This window comes from Camelus dromedarius, chromosome 25 (genome assembly GCF_036321535.1).
Source record: "Camelus dromedarius isolate mCamDro1 chromosome 25, mCamDro1.pat, whole genome shotgun sequence".
NCBI classification, from domain to species: domain Eukaryota; kingdom Metazoa; phylum Chordata; class Mammalia; order Artiodactyla; family Camelidae; genus Camelus; species Camelus dromedarius.
The window spans coordinates 7,713,539-7,730,599 of record NC_087460.1 but is presented as its reverse complement, the minus strand read 5'-3'; the positions used below and the strand labels follow the sequence as shown (position 1 = coordinate 7,730,599).

Genomic DNA, 17,061 nt, shown 5'->3' with positions numbered 1-17,061 from the left:
TGTATTGCTTTATAATAGAAAATAGGGCCAATAAAGCATAATTTCTTAAAAAGGAACCAAATCATTGATCATTCCCTGCTACTTATAATATGAAAGCTAATTTTTTTGGCTGAGATCCTGTGTAATCTGGCCCCAAAATGCTTTCCAGGCTTATTATATACTGTTGAATACAAGTGTTCTGCTTCAGTTAAACTATTTTAAATACTTATTCCCTGCTGTGTCTCCAACTGTGTGTTTTCCCTTTCTGGAATGAGCTTCCCCTTCTGTTTTAATATCCCTTTAATCTATTGTTCAAGACATAAGTCTGATCTGCATACAGCCTTTCCTAACAAGGAAGGAATCAGTATGTAGTATTTACCATGTGGAATTTTCCCTATATTTGGTGCTTTACTTGATATTCACTGAAACCTCACGATAGCTCTGGCCAGTTGGCATTAATGGCCTGCATTTTGCAGATGAGGAAACTAAGTTTCCCTCAAGTCACGTAACCAGTGTGGCAGGGCTCGGGCTGACAGCTGACTGTTTTGCCCCAGCTGAGACAGCTCTCATTTTTCCCAGCTCCTGGAGCACATGTCTGAGTGAGTCTGACCAGCAATCACAGACGTGCATTCTAAGACAGTGGCATTGCTTGCAGTAGAATTTTCTTTATCTTCTCAACAGAACCTCCTGGGAGGAAACTTGGGCTGAATTCTAACTTGCGATTTCTTAACTCTGTGTCTCTGATCCAACTCCTTAACCTGTCTCAGCCTCAATTTCCTCCACTGCAGATAGGAAAGATAGCGATAGGACCTAACTCTTTGAGTTGTTACGAGAGTTAAACACCCAGTACATACCATGTACAAAATAAATGATTGTTTCTGTATTTGACTTAACATGGTGATACTAGTTTATTTTCAAATTCTTTGCCAAATTGATAAGTGGAAAAAATCAACTAGTTTTTGTAACTTATTATGTCTGTTTACGTATTTGCAACACGAAGATCAGATATACACTGATTACAGGGTTGTTGCTATTTAGTCTCTCTTGGTTGCCCATCTTAATTTGACATTGAGGTTTTTCATCTCTCATAGCTGGGATTATATGTTTTTTGAAGCCCTTCACTTCCTTCGTTCCATTTCCTTAAGAATGAGCATGTATTTGTTTGATTTAATTGAATGAAATTGAACACTTGATTCCCATTAGACTTTTAAGCAGTATACTTGGTCCAATTTATTTGTAAACCCTCCAGAGAGGAGCACAGAGCACTGGGCTGAAAGATGAGAGACATGCTTCTAATCCCAGTTTAACTTAACTAGCTGTGCATTCTTGGGCAAGTCACTTACCCTCTCTGGACCTTCGCTTTCTTATATGTAAAGTGAGGGGGGTAGTACTAGGTAATGTCTTAGGTATCTTCTAGCTTTCATAGCACACAGGTACAATTTTCTTCCAGGAGCTTCCTTCAGAGGCAAACTTTTGGAAAATTTCCTCCTCTACCACAAATAGCGCTTTCTTCCAACATCGTGTCACCTCTTTGCAGCAGAATTTGCTTCCTTCCTAGAACTGCCGATTCGTTTGTACATTGCCTTGGGCCCTGGGACAAAAGCAGCAATTACCATCCAAAAAACACAGCCGAGACTTACAGGTAAAGTAGGTCTTACTCGTTTCGTGTGTGGGTTGATAAGATCCTTTGAAAATCTGTTGAAAGCCAGGGACTCACTCACAGAAAAACACACGGAAGCATATATGCACAAAATTTGGGGGGGTTCCTAGACCCTCTGAAGCCCACCCATGTACTCCCTAGGAATCCATGAATTTAGGCAAAGAACATTTGATTTGGGGACATCAAAGGGATCCCTGGAGACAAAATTATCAAAAATGCTTCCTTTCCCATTGGAAAAGGGAGCTGCTAAATTAAATAAATATTTATAGAATATTATTAAAACTCTCTTTTCAAAAACTAAATTACTATGCTTATTTGCAAATACCTTCTTCATAAACCAGGTCATGTGCTAACCTGCTTACGTCTTTCAGAGTAGAATGTAAACGCCTTACCATGCATGATAAAGTCCTGCAGAGTCTGGTTCCTGTCTGCTATTGTTGTACTTTTAAAGGTGAAGTTTTGCACTTTTGAGCCCCAGGGGCGTCCCTTTTGCTCTGAGAACACACCGGCTCCCTACAAGTGACCTTGTTTCTGCTGAACAGTCTCAGAGTGACCTGTTGCCTCTGCCCAGACCATGTCCTTAGTTACCATCCTTCAGGCCTCAGTTCAAACGTCCCCCTCCTCACGAATGCTTCCCCCGACCACCTTCACCCCCTCCTTCAATCATGCACTATCGCAACCCCCAGTTTTTCCCCTGTAGAGTTGATCCTGTCACAGCCCTGCCTGTTGTTTTTGTCTTCTCTCCCCACTAGAGTGTTAGTTCCATGAGGGAAGGGGCCTTGCCTCTCTTATTTATAACTATATTCCCAGAGCCAGGGACAGATTAAAACCTTGAGAGCATCTAAGCACTAAAGATGATGGTACTCCTCCTCGATCTCAAATTCCAGCTAAAAAATGTGCTCCTTCCTCATGTTTAACTCCAATCCAAAACAAATGCTCAACCATACACTTCCGTGTACTGAAACAAAAAGAACTCCTTTCTGGATTAGCTGATTGTTAAGACCCTGGAGCTCCTGCTTTGCTGGTGTCCTGAGTACATAAGCTCTTTGCCTCCCTTTGGGGAATCCAGCACTCACTCATCCCTTTAAACATGCTGGAAGCAGTTTTAGGTTAAGCTTGCCTACGCCTACCCAAAAAAAACCTTGCTGGGATGCTGATAGGAATTGTGTTAAATCTATAAATCACTTTGGGAAGAACTGACATACTTACCATATTGGGTCCTCCAATCCATGAATATAGTAAGTCACTCCAATTATTTAGGTCTTTTAAAATTTCTTTCATCAGCATTTTATAATTTTCAGCATACAGATCTCATTCATGGTTTGTTAGATTTAAACCTAAATGTTTCATATTCTTTGGAGAAATTGTAAATGGTAATGTCTTAAATTTGTTCCTGTTTGTTGTTAGCATATATAGAAGCTCGTTTAGCAGAACAAGGAGAGATGTACTCTTTATATATATATTATTTTTTTATTTATATATATATATTTTATTGTAGTATAGTCAGTTTACAACGTTGTGTCAATTTCTGGTGTACAGCATAATGCAGAAATGTACTCCTTAGTGAAGTCAACTTTTCAATGTTTACTTGCTGGACTAGTAACAAGCTATTTATCCTAATATTCATGTGCCTCTGTAATGTGCCTCTAAATTTAGCCTAATTCTTAACTGCTACACAGCAATCTCTACTACTATTCGAAGGGTCTACCCATCCCTCACCTAAATACCCCTTACTCATTCCCTCTCCAGTTCTTTGCTTCTGCCATTTTCCCTCTAGAAGAGTCCTTCCACTGAGCCCTCTTTATCCCAAACTAAATTTAACTGTCCTCTGAGGATGAGGTCAAGGCTCTTCAGATGATGCCTTCCCTGACAACCTCAGCTTACATCGCTGCTTTTCTCCACTGGGCTCTTTTTTTTTTTTAATTGAAGTATTGTTGATTTATAATGTTGTGTTAGTTTCTGGTGACAGCATAGTGTTTCAGCTATATATTTATATATTTTTTAATATTCTATCCCATTATAGTTTATTACAAGATATTGAATATAGTTCCCTGTACTATACCCTAGGAACTTGTTGATTATCTATTTTATATATAGTAGTTTGTATCTGCTAATCCAAAACTCCTAATTTATCCTTCCCTGTCCCCTTCCCCCCAACCATAATCATAAGTTTGTCTTCTGTGTCCATGAGTCTGTTTCTGTTTTGTAAATAAGTTCATTTATGTCATTTTTTAAAAGATTCCACATATAAGTGATATCATGTGGTATTTTTCTTTCTCTTTCTGACTTACTTAGTATGATAATCTCTAGGTCCATCCGTGTTGCTGCAAATGGCATTATTTCATTCTTTTTTGTGGCTGAGTAGTATCTCATTGTGTGTGTGTGTGTGTGTGTGTGTATACACCACATCTTTATCCAGTCATCTGTGGATGGACACTTAGGTTGCTTCCATGGTTTGGCTATTGTAAGTAGTGCTGCTGTGAACATTGGGGTGCAGGTATCTTTCCAAATTAGAATTCTGTCTGGATATATGCCCAAGAGTGGGATTGCTAGATCACATGGTAACTCTATTTTTAGTTTTTTTAAGGAATCTCCGTACTTCCACTGAACTCTTAAACAATATTGTATGCTACTCAATCATTAATTTAGTTTTTAATTAGTTTTAATAGATGTCATGTTTCCCTAGTTAGATGATACACACTAGGAGGCTGGGTAATAGCGATCACAGCACCACACACAAGAACGGCACTCCAATTTAATTGTATAAATAAAGAAAGGAGAGACAGGTTTCAAGATGTGTCAGAGTAAGGCGACTGGGGCTGCAGCGTATAAAGAGTACTCCATAAATTCTTGCCATGTCTTTCATCCAGGCAAGATCCATGCTCTCCACCTCTAGGACAAAGATTCTCTCTTTTCCTGCCTTCCTCCAAATCCCAACTCCTCCAACTAAGCAGACTGGAGATGCAGATCCTGTCCAACTACGCCTTTGAAACTGCTGGAAAAACAGCAGGTCTCTGGTTAGTGGATTTATAGAGGTTTACCTGGAGAGCACAGGTAGTAATCCCATTGGAGCTGCAGTAACACCTTCCGGCCACCAGAGGACAGGGCGAGCGGGAGAGATTGCTTCCTCTCTGAACAGTCTTTAAGAGGTCAAAGGCAGAGGCCGAACATCGACTTTGCATCTATGGCCTTCAGGCTTCGTTTACTGCCTGAAGTGCTCGGCGCTCTCCCATCTCCCGATGGGCTCCTTTTCCTCCTCTAAAAGATGGGCTGGAAGTTCCCAGGGGTTTATCCTAATACTAACCCTAATAAAATTATAATAACGAATGCACTTTATCTGCAGGATTTAAAGACATAAAAGGAGTATGAAGATGTTTAATTTTTCTAAATTACCCCCCCGACCTACTTCACAATTCTTTTGCCAATTAAAAAAAAAAGCAATATCCAACCGGACATTCCCCAACAAAGATGCCTTTAGGGACCGATGTCCCAAATCCATTACATTGCAAATGGAATATTTTAGGAGCTAGACTATTCCTATACACAGATTCTGGCTCATGGAGCAGTCCACTCGCAGTGTGCTTTTCCGTCATTAATCACATCTTTGTTATGTGGTATCCACGTGAGTACTTCTCAGTAGAAGCAGCTTCATGCTCAAATGCTCAAAGAACACTAGAATAAAGCACCGATTGTCCTATTCAGTGATTCCAAGTCCTGGTTTGTCACCACCTCAGGTCTCCAGTTTCCCAAAGTGTGTAATGTAGTTTCAATACAAAGCTATTTTAATTAATCCAAATGAAAAACGCACAAAGCATGGGAAGTTAAATCCATAGGGTCTAGCACCTCTCAAGAAGCGGTGAACCTGTGGTCTGATTTAAAGATGATTCTGTGCTGCCCGATGTAGAGCACACTTTTACAGAGCGTTTTAGGTTGCTCATACTCACTACACTTATAATAGAAATAACAAGTAAATATAAGCAAAGTAAATTAATGAATGTTAGGAGCGTTCAGGTGGGGCTTTCAAGGACAAATCCAGAGAGAGCTGAGTGCCTGACCACCTGAGTGCGATTTTTCCAAAAGTACCTGCAACTTCTTTTTCCTAAGAGACAGCTGTGCCCTGCATTTTGGATTCGTCACTTTTTAAAGAGCGATTGTAATTCTCTCAAATCATTGCGTTTCTTCGCGCTGGGGAGGCAGCTGGAAACAGCCCAAGCAGGAGGAAAACGCTCTGCGCCTCGCTGGGAGGGCGAGGGGACCCTGAAATACCTGTTGGGGCGCAGCGCTAAAGGCGCGCGGCCCGGCCCGGGGGTCGGGGATCGGGGGCCCCGGGGATGGCCGGCGCGCGGGCGCGGAAGGAGGAGGCCGCGGGGCCGCCTCCCCGGGCCGCCTGGCTCCTCCCAGCGGCGCCCGCGGAACCTGCCCCGGAGCCGCCGAGCCCCGGAACGGAACGTGACCCGACCCCTCCCCGAGCGGCCGCGACCAGGCGCCGAGTCGCGCTCCGGGCTCGGGCGGGCGCGCAGCCCCGCCCGGCGCCCACCGCCCTGCCCTCGCCTGTCTCCTCCTTTCCCCGGGGCTCCGCTGAGTTCATTCACTGGGATTGGTTTCAAGTGACGCCATCTCTTTATTTTTAAACCAATGACCTCATCCGCGCTTGAAGTTTCCTGACCAGCGACTCTTTCTCTTTCCCCCCAACCCCCCACACCCCCCCGCCTTTCCCCCTCTTTCTGGGTATCCCGGTTTGGGGGGGCTCTCATCAGTTTTCAAACGACTCTCATCACCTCTCCCTCCCCCCTCCGCCCCCCACCTCCACCTCCCCAGGTTCCTCGCCCCTTTCAACAGACTTTTTTCAGGGCTGATCGGGGGTGGGGGGGTGGAAGAGAAAGAGTGAAGAAAAGTTGCAAACGTCTCCTCGCTCCCTAAGCCTTCCCGCCCCCACCCGCCCCTCGGAGCAGGAGAAGATAATATAGTGAAAAGAAGAGGAGGAGGAGAGCGCGACGGGACGGACGCGAGCGGGAGCGCGGCCGCCCTCCCGGCTCCGCCGCGGCGCCTCGCAGGTCCCGGAGGCGAGGGGGCCCCGCGGGGAGACGCCGTGACAACTTTCGTTTCCCCCCTCCCCGGAGGCAGCCGGGAGGTCGGCGGCCCCCAGAGTAAGTGGTCGCGCGGACGGTGGGGCGGGAGGGCGCGGGGCCGGGCGCCCGCCGAGCCGGCAGCATGGACGCTCCGCTGCGCGCCCCGCCGGCGCTGCCCTCCCGGCGGCCGGGCCCCGGTCGGCGGGCGGGGTAGGGGCGACCGCGGCCCGGAGCGGCGCGCGCGTGGGAAGCGGGGGCGGGGGGAGGCCCGGCGGGGGGCCGGCCCGCGCGGGGAGGGGGCGGCGGCCGGCGCGGGGGCTCGGGCCGAGCGGGCCGGGCTGCCGAGTTCCGCCGCCAGGAGCCGCCGCCGCCGCCGCCGCCGCGGGACGCGGTCCCTTCACGGGCGAAGCTGCTCACTTACAGGCGCGACTGTTACACAACACGCCTGCCAAGTGGGGCCCCGGCCTGACGGTTCCCATTATCCCCGCTTCGCCTTTGGTGTAAGCAGCGGGGCCACCTGGGTGGTGACGGGGCTGCTTTTTTACCAAACCAACTCAGTTTTCATCCTGAGACCCCCGAGACCGGGGGCCGGGGGGCCTGGTGCGCCGGGAACTGCTTTATTTACACCAGCCGTAAAACGTGAGAAAGGAAAAAGCCCAGGGAGACCACCGAGGGTCGGTGTATCCTGTGTGGTTTCACGCCATGAGACTCCAGGGAGGAAAATACTGGTGCAAAACTGAAGTTTTCAGGTGCTGCTGGGTTTATTTTCTTAAAACAACAGCAGCAGCGACAACTGGGTAATTAACTTGAGGAAATATAAGTAGGTCTTAAAATGAATGGGTACTGCAAAATCCTAAAGAAGTTTATCAGACGTCAGCTGCAAAGAGTTTAGTCCCAGGTGCTTCGAGTCGTTTGGAGAAAGCACACCTCCAACCAGCCTGTGATGAGTAAAGTGCTGAGGAAAAACCTGTTACATAATCTCATTTGCCGTGGGGTTTGCAGTGCCGTCCCCTTGAATCAAGGGGAAGTGAGTTAAGATGCAGGGTTTTTAAAACTCTGAAGTTATTTACCCAGTGCTCTGGCTGCCACTTCTGCTTTAAAAGATTATAAGTAAATACTCTGCTCTTACAAGGGAACCAAACCTATCAAACCTGTTTAGAAAATGACCAGGTACTTTTCTTTCCTTTCTTTCTGGGTGTGTGTGTGTGAAATTTACCATCTTTGAAAGACCTTATGTCTAGTATTTGGGGAACTTAGACTGTCAGGAAAATGCCTCTTTAAGCCAGTCATCTTTTGAGTGCACAAAGGTGACAACTGTTTCCTCAAAAGATTTATACTATTCCGAACTCCATCAAGAAAAGAGATTTTTGAAGGTAAGGTAAATTTTTAAAAGAAGGAAAGAATTCTTACCAATTGAGTTAGTCACTTGTGAATTATTTACTTTTCCTTGACAATCATGTGTATGGGTGGACAAACAGCTTGGGAGGCTGTAGTTAATTGAGACTTGTGGAAATCTGTATTTGGTGAAGGCAGCTGACTGGAGAAGGTAAATTAAAAAATTAAGAATTTGTGGCTTGGTATAAGCAGTTTAGTCAAAATATGACTAGGCACTGTGAAAGGCTGTTTTTGTTTTTGTTTTTTTTAATAAAGTTGTGGGATTTACTGAGTTTGAGGACTGTGTGAAAGCTTGTTGTTAAAAAAAAAAATTGGGGAGGGGGTTTAACATTTAACATTTTATGTAAAAACTTGGGCTAAAAGATCCCAGCCAAGAAGTTGGTATTTAGGTACAATAATTTGCACTTACTGCAGTTCCACTTGGGGGGAAAATTAAAAACGAGTTTATTCTTAATTCTTAATTCTACTGGTAATATAATGAATAAATAACATGGGGGGAAAAGCAGGTTCAAGCACTATAAACCTGCATTTGGATGTACAATAATTGAATACCTGTAAAGTGAAAATAGTCATGTGAAACTGAGGATGAAGGATCTCTTTGGCCAAAAGCTTAATGGGAGTAACTGAAAGGGGGGCAGAAGAGAAGATCCTGTTAACCCAGTTCTTTTTCTTTCTCTTACACAGTAGAAACTACTTGTTGAAGTGAGTCTGAGATCTAGTGTGAGATGGTTAGAGTTTAGGCTGCGGTCAGGAGAAAGGCCAGGGCTGATGTGTGAGTTTGCTTAATGCTCTTTCCTATAGACGCCTGTGTTGGGAATTTAATTCCATCGAGTTTTCGGGCCCCTGGGATTATATGTTGATGAAGCTGATTTACATAGCTGTCCAATATTAATGTTTTTCTATTCTTCAACCAATCATAATAGCATACTAAATATAATTGGATGGAATTAACCAGCGTAATTTATCTTAGAAACCCAACTTTTCCTGGAGTATCCAAAAAAAAGCAGAGTTTTCTATCTTGTGTTATTTGGACTAAAAATTTCACTGGATGTTTAATGTTTTTAAAATGCTTTGTGTTTCTCAAGCAAATGGTACTTTAAATTAAAGCAGTGGACTAATACAGGGTAAGCTGATTTGGATCAGAAGCCCAAGAACGGAGGGAATAAATCAAGGGAAACAGAAACCAGATTTTATGACAATTTTCAACAGATTGAAAAGCTAGTTAAAAGGGCTTCATAGGAAAAACCGCAGTTGATACTTGATTGACTTGTTTAAAAAAAATTAACTGCATCAAAATTTAAAATTGAGACAGATACCTACCATCATAAAAGAAAATGTTACTAATGATGGCTTAAGCAAAAACATAATTAAGAAAGTAAATCTTGCCTAAAGCCACATATGCTATATTCCAAAGCCAGATGTTAAGTTTTTTCTGATTTTCTTGTGTTGAGGATAATCTGATATTGTACATTTCATTTGTCCCAGATGACCCTTGGTCCCTTTATGAAGGGATGAGGTTCATAAAGATTGGCCAGATTTGAATAAGCAGGCTCAGGCCTTAAGGAGAGGCCAGTCCCGTATGCAAACTGACTGAGAAATGGAGTTTGAAATTTAATCAAATAAATGACTTGAGGAAACAGGATTTGCTCAAAAAGAAGGATCTAAGTCAGATTACCAAGGACAGGTACAAAGACACAATAAAAATTTGCCAGGGCTATGATCAGTAAAGAAGGAAATGGGATATATCTTGACATGAAAGGAAAAAGGCATAAAAAGGAAAAATAACCTCCAATACCTTAGCAATAAGAAGAGAGTGATGAAACTTCTCCCTCTGGATTGGGGTTAAATACCTCATTATAGCTGCAAAGTTGAAAAGTTGCAAGATTTTTTTAATTACATATAAAAATCTTGAGGGATGGGGATGGATAAAGGATAAAATGAGCATAAGTTATAATTATGTATATAAAAAAGTAAAACTTGAAATTGCCAAAGGTAAATTTAAAAGGAAGAGGGACCCACTGCAATTTCAGTCGCGTTATTGGAAAGGAAGTGAAAGGTTATGAAAAGTTGAAACTATTAACTCAATTGATTGCTGGATTAACTGTAGGTATGAATCAGTCAAGCAGAACATTTATTAATAGTATACTATTTACAGGTCCTGAGGTGGCTACCAAAAGTGAGGGATAGGGGTCCGCAACATAATGAGGATTATAAGAATTTTAAGGGAGCCATTTACATGTGCAAAGAGAAACAATTATCAGACAGCTGGGAAGTGCCACATTCTTGGTATTGAAGGAGGAAGAGATTGGAGGATTTGGGGAGGTAATCTTCATAGAGATAATAGAATTTGACCTTGGCCTGGAAGGATGCTTAACATGTATATGGAGGAAAGGAAGTAGGGGAGGTCAAATGAAGAGGCCATTCATCCATCTTTTCATTGAGCAAATTTATTTGGAGCCTCTATGTACTAGACCCTGTTCTCCACCTGGGCATACAGTGGAAAATAAGATGAGGGTTTTGCCTTTTTGGAATTTGCTTTCTAGTAGCAGAAGACAGAAGGACAATAAACAAGTAAACACTACATGGAAAATCTGATGTCAGGTTGTCATGTCTTGTGAAGATAGTGACTGGGGTCTAGGAAGTTATAGGTGCGAGTTACAGTCCCACTTATTCTGTGAATAACCTATTTTGCCTGTGATATCCTGATGAAGACTGTTAGTGATTTAACTTTTTAATATTTATTTGCCATCCATACCGATTTGAATAGCAGTCTACACATTAACTTCATCTTTAACCAGCTTTTAAAAAGAAGCCTACATAGTATTTTGTAGATTGAAGCATGCGAACTTTGAGTTTTTATCTCCTTGTTCACAATTTATATATGATTCTTTTGCTGCTGTTTGCTAAGAACTTCATGTTTTTTTCAGTGAGGTTTGTGCCATTGTTTACAGTTTACTTAGAGTTGTGATGGATCGGGCTGTGTCCTTAGGTTCCATTCTCCGTTAGGTACGGTTGTCACAGCAGTGGTACAGAGTGAAGCTAAACTCCGAGGACCATCTGTTTGGATGGTGCCTCACATGAAAGCACACAAAATGAAAGATGTATCGAAAGTGTAAGGAAGCGGGTAAAAGGTGACATCCCTTCAGATCCTGTCCACGTGGTGCAGGAATCAGAGTGTCCAGCGGGGCTACCTTGTGCTCTGGGGACTTAATGATGTCTCCTTACAGATTGGCAGGGGAGTTAGTGGTCTTACTCAGAATGCTATCTTAAACTTAGGATTTTTACTGTTTCTCTACAAATTGTAGGAACCTGATGCAAAAGTGTCGGTTCTGAAACAGGGAAGTCTGGATTCTCAGTGTAGTTATCCAACTGCCAGTTTTTGTTGTTGTTGAGATGTCCTTTACAGTATCTGCTAAAAATTTCTTAGTGACTATTTCATGTTTTTGGACACATTTAGGAAGTACTTCTTAAACATTCTTGAAGAAATGTGTTCTCTCCTTCTCCACTTTTTTTTTTTGAAGTTTTAAACTTAGAAAAATGTATAGGTGAAATTGAGGTAAAAGATTCCAGAATGGATTTGTATTAAGTGTGAGGGCCTATAGAACTACATCTCTTGAAAATTTTTCTCTGTGCACGTAACCAGTTTTCATCTACAATACATTCTGACATACTTGGGACAAGCCTCTGAAAGAGGAAACAATTTTCAGAGGAGGTGGGAGATTCTTTAGCTTTCCCTTGATTTCCTTCTAAACTAAATAGTCCATTTAGAAAATAATTGTAGGCGTAAATGCTAGAGATCTGTAATGTGTGTAATAAAAGCTAGTGTAGCGTGTACTTGTCAAAAATACTTGGGAAGGACAGTAGAATTCAGGTTTGTGTTAATGTCTGGGATAGGGGTAGGCCAAACTGCAGTTTATAAAGATGCACTGTAAATTGTAATGGTCTATGGCAAGGTAAATAATATTAAATATCTTCATTCTCGCCCTTAAAATTAACGGAGAAAGTCACCTGTAGAGAAATATATGCTGCTTCTTGTTTTGCTGTATAATTTAAAAAAAATACAACTCATTTTCTAGGATAGTGCCTGGTAGAGTTGGCTTTTGACAAATGTTTGCTGTGTAAATTGCATTCTCACAAACTGTTGCTTTTGATTGTGATTCCATTCTGTCTCTAGCTTAGAGCACTGTTTTTTGAGCTTTGAGTTGAAACCTGCAGGGGTTCCCCTCCAGCCTTGGGCATCTGGCTTTTTTGGGGGTACCCTCCCTCTAGAAGCTGGACCCTGACCTGAGCTCCAGCCTGCCTGGCCTGTGGCCGACCTGACCATGTAGAAATAATACCATATATAAAACATGGTATTGTTTCCTCTTCCTTCCTAGCTTTAGGTAAAAATCTTGTATTCACTTGAAAATGAACTGGTAAGAATGATATTTTGATGATATAAACCAACTAAAAAGTAACAAAGACTCTTTTTTTAGAGACACTCAGGAAATCAGAACATGGAGTGTATGTTAGATGATATTTGAGAATTATAACCATAAAATTTTTATCTATATTAATGGTATCGTGGTTATGTTAAAAAAATTCTCATCTGTGAAAGATACATATGGAAGCATTTATAAGCAAAATGAAATGATGCCTAATATTTGTTTTTAAAAAACCTTCAGGATAAGTGCAAATACAGACAAATGAGAAATAAAACAATATTGGTAAATTTTTGATAATTGTTGAGGGTACATTGGGGTTTGTTACTGTTTCCTGTACTTTTGTGTGTATTTGGAAATATCCACAATAATTCGTTAAAATCTGCATTACCAGTATAACTGTAGGGAAAGAAATTTAGTACAGTAAAATTAAGACATTTACTACAATAAAATCGGTTGGACATTTGAGCTAAATGGCTAATCAAAAATTTCTAATTTGCATTTTCTGTAAGTTCTGCTTTTAGTAACAAATTTTTAAGAAGAGGGAGAATGTTGTAGAAATGTGGTCACAAGATTAAAACTCCTAACTTTGAGATCTTGTAATAGTCATATACCTGTAGTTTATACATCGTTTTCACATATTTTGTCTTTTATCCTCAGAACAGGACATGAGTTACCCATTTTATAGATGAGGAAACTAAGACCTTAGAGAGACTAAGTAATTTATCCAAATCCCAAAGCAAGTTAAGAAGTGGTGGTAGAACTGAGTGGAGATCCTCTGACTCATTTTCAGGTGCCCCTCCTCTTATATCTGTATACTTAGAAGCACTCTTGTTTGTGGTATTAAAAACCAGAGGTTTTCAAACATTTTGGTGTCAGGACACTTTTGCATTCTGAAAAATTATCGAGGCCCCCAAGATCTCTTATGTGGACTATATCTGTCAGCATTTAACATATTAGAAATTAAAACTGAGAAACATTTAAAATATTTATTCATTTAAAAACAACAGACTCATTAAGAGTTAATGTAAATAACTTATCTTTATGAAAAAAGTATTCCAGAACAAAAAATACAGTGAGGTGTGTGAGATGGTTTGATCTTTGGCCCCGCTCTCTAACGCATTGCTTACTGGAGGACAGCTGGATTTTCGTAACTGCTTTTATATTCAGTCTGTTGTGATTCGTTGTTTTGTTTGGAGTATATGAAAGAAAACGGGCTATATACAGATTCGTAGTTGAAAAAGGGTGTAGTATTTTTATGTCTTTTTCATGTAATTGTGAATATTATAGGATATAATGAAACTCAGCAAGTGGTAGATTCTTAAGGCTTAGTTGCATTGTTGAATCTGACACGATAGTAATGATTTTTTTGTACTCTGCAACTTACAAATCTACTGGTCCATCTTGCACTGTGGATGGACCTTTGATCTGTGTGTGATTTTATAACATCGTACATTGGTCTTTTGAAAAATAAATGGTTTTCTGAATTCTGCAAATCTTTCAAATGTTGACACATTAGGTTACACAAATCATTTTATACATATACATATATAAAATGATTTATATGTGATTTCATTTTCATATATTTCATAAATATACAATCGTGTATAAAATGATTTAACAAATGACATTCATTAACACGACCATAAATCTCATCCAAAAAGTCTTTAAGAATTGGGATGCAATCAAGATTTTGGTGTCCAGTTCAAGTTTTCCAAAATTCTAATTTTTTTCTTGGAAGCTCAGATTTTATCATCAGCAGCAGATACTGTCAGTTTTTTCCTTGAAGTCAGGCTCACTTTGTTTATTTTAGAGAAAATGTCTGCCAAGCACCTACATCTAAATAACTATAAGTTGTCTGCCTGTCATTCTTTTGGCAAAAATGGGATTTCATGGAAAAAGTGTAGTTTAGCTCGCAACTCAAGTCATTGCATAAGTGATTTTCCTCAAAGCAGCCACCGTATTAAGTACAGAGAAGTGCTTCTTGTGCACCTCCCATTTCATCACCCATATTATTAAAATGACCACGTTCTCAAAAGTGAGATCTAATAAAGTTAATAACTTGTGTTGTTTTATTACTGACATTGTTAAGTGAAACTGACTTTTTAAAAATGATTGATACGCGGGGAAGAATGTAATTATTACCAGTGCAGTTTGTACTCTGGCCTGGACCCCTGCTAAGGTGCTGGCCGTGTAGCCCTCCACTGCTTCTGCACCATCAGAGCAGATACCAACATGGTCGTTTCAGGATAAATCATGAAATTCATAAAGTTATTTAACACTTGGAGTAATTCAGCAGCACTTAAATTGGTTGCCAAGCATTCACATAAAAGAAGACCTTCGATGATTAGTTGGCGTGGATACTGGAATAATAAAAGCAAAACAGTAAGTCCACCCGTGTCCACTGATGTGTCTGCTTATAAAGCAGAGGTACAATCCTTAAGGCGAGGTATTAGCTTCTGGGTATTAACATTTAATGGGAGGGGCTAGCGCTTCATTGGTAAGTGGCATCGTTGTGATTTCTTTTGCTGACTTTTCACTCAGCAGATCTTCAGCGATGTCAGCCACACAAAGCTGTTTCCCAACCGTCTTGTGCGCTGCTCCCACCGGTGCATTCTGGTGATTTACCCTGTGTGATGCTTCCGTGACTTTTTCATTCCTAATTTGAAAGCAATTGTTTGCTTTTAAAGAGTTCATCATGTCAGTATTTAAAACATTCATTTTCTTTAAACTCTCAATTCATTGGATTGATAACAAGGTAGTGGAGATTATAGCAGATATAACCAAAGATTGTTACTGCTAGGAACATAGAAGTACTGAGAACACACTGAGTTAGCTTTTGAAACATGCATATTTAATAACTTAAACCTATTCCCTTAGAGCATTCTAAGCACAAGAATACACAAGCATATGTTTTATTAGCTGTCAGAATGATAATTATCATATACCATGTATTCCCTGGATTCACTATTGTGAAAAAAGCTGTGGTATCTTTGCATTACTATGGACTAAAAATAGTTTTGACACTGGATTCCCTGAAAAGGTCTCAGGGACCTCCCACCAGGGGTCTCTGGATCACACATTGAAAATGTTGATATAAACTAGTGCCGTGTCCTAATGTATTTTTAGAGCTGTCTCACATAGACATCTGTATCAATAAAGCAGTGTCTCCATCGTAACTGATTAATCTGTCGGGAAGAAGGAAACACGCTAGTGGGTGGGATGAGCCCTGTGATCTGCAGTCTGCAATGGTGGAAGGTCGAGTAACATCAGAGAGCGGTGGACGGAAGGCAGGAGCCTGTAAAAGCCCTTCACAACTTAACAAAAAATGAGCATTCGTTCTCTTTTGGTTTTTTTAAAGCTAAAAAAGCACCGAGCCTGCATATATCTCATATGTATGTAACAGATGTTCACGTCCGTTGTTTGTTTCTTCCACCCAGGGAGGTTGTTGACCTTTTTTTCTGAGGAAGCTGAGGGATGACAGAAGACGGATGAGGTTAGAAAGAAGAAATTGTGAAACAGGAGTGAACGGCATAGACATTCATGATCATGGGACCAGCTACAGGCAGACTGGGCTGCGGACAGAGATGGAAATGAGCACTGGGGTGGGGGGGTGCATAGGAAGACTGAGGGGGAACCGAGTTCTCCCGTGCACTGGACAAAGGAAGGATGGGGCCTGGGGAAGTAGAGATGGTGCAACTGGAGTTGTGGAGATGAACTTATATTTGAAAGATTTCCATCAAAGTACAGTTAAAATAACTACTGAAATAACTGTATTGAGTAGTCTAACTTTTAATGTACTACCAGTATTCAAATTCTATTATTATAACCCGTGTTGAGAAAGCAGCAATGCTGTGACCACGGTATAGTGCTGGTAAGTCTCTTAAGCTTTGGTTATAAGCATCACTGTTTGAAAATATTGACTGGGCCGGGTTTGGGGCTGCAAATTCAAGAATGGAATTTTAATATTTGATTTTTTACTAACAGGTAGTTATGTTCAATGGAGACAGAAGAGTTTAGTTCAGATAGGTATCATTTATCAGTTTATTTATGTGATAGTTACTTCCAAAAAGGATTTGGGATGGCAGAAGGAAGGATCGAAGTCAATAATCAAGAACAAACACGATTCTAAGTCGTATTTTTCCCCTGTGTTTTGTCTACTGATGACATTTATTTTAATAGGGTTATATAGCTGAGGTAGTATAATTATAAAGTGATTAAATGGGTCTCTGTTACCTGTGCAGGAGAGAATCTTGCCACTTTTTAGTTGCATGTAGTATAAGCAGACTATACATTTGTAAGGGGAGTGACTGGGTAGGAAAATCATAGCAGACCACAGGAAAAAAATTTTTTTTAATACAATATTGTTTTCAGCTATAGTTGACAGAAAGCCATGAGCAGAGGCTTAAACCATAAACTATTCATTATTATGCAGTTCAGAGACGTTCAGAGGTGGGTGGTCTCAGGGTTGATTCAGTTGCTCAGTAGTGTCCTCAGAGCCCCAGGGTCTCTGCCATCTTTTGCATGTTCACTTACT

The 17,061-nt window shown here is 41.1% G+C and overlaps 1 protein-coding gene across 4 annotated transcripts in view; it reads left to right on the top strand.

Annotated features, from left to right (window-relative positions):
- The window catches only part of DUSP16 (dual specificity phosphatase 16), a 142,883-nt gene that overhangs the window by 61,932 nt on the left and 63,890 nt on the right, over positions 1 to 17,061 (top strand). The window contains exon 1 of one of the 4 annotated variants that reach the window (XM_064479055.1): positions 6,122 to 6,786. The exons of 1 other annotated variant lie outside the window; for it this stretch is intronic. The gene's annotated coding sequence lies outside the window, so the exon portion shown is untranslated. Of the gene's footprint in view, positions 1 to 6,121; positions 6,787 to 7,200; positions 7,879 to 7,912; positions 8,255 to 17,061 lie in introns of those variants that run through there. 2 more of the 4 variants (XM_064479057.1, XM_064479056.1) reach the window with 2 other exon arrangements.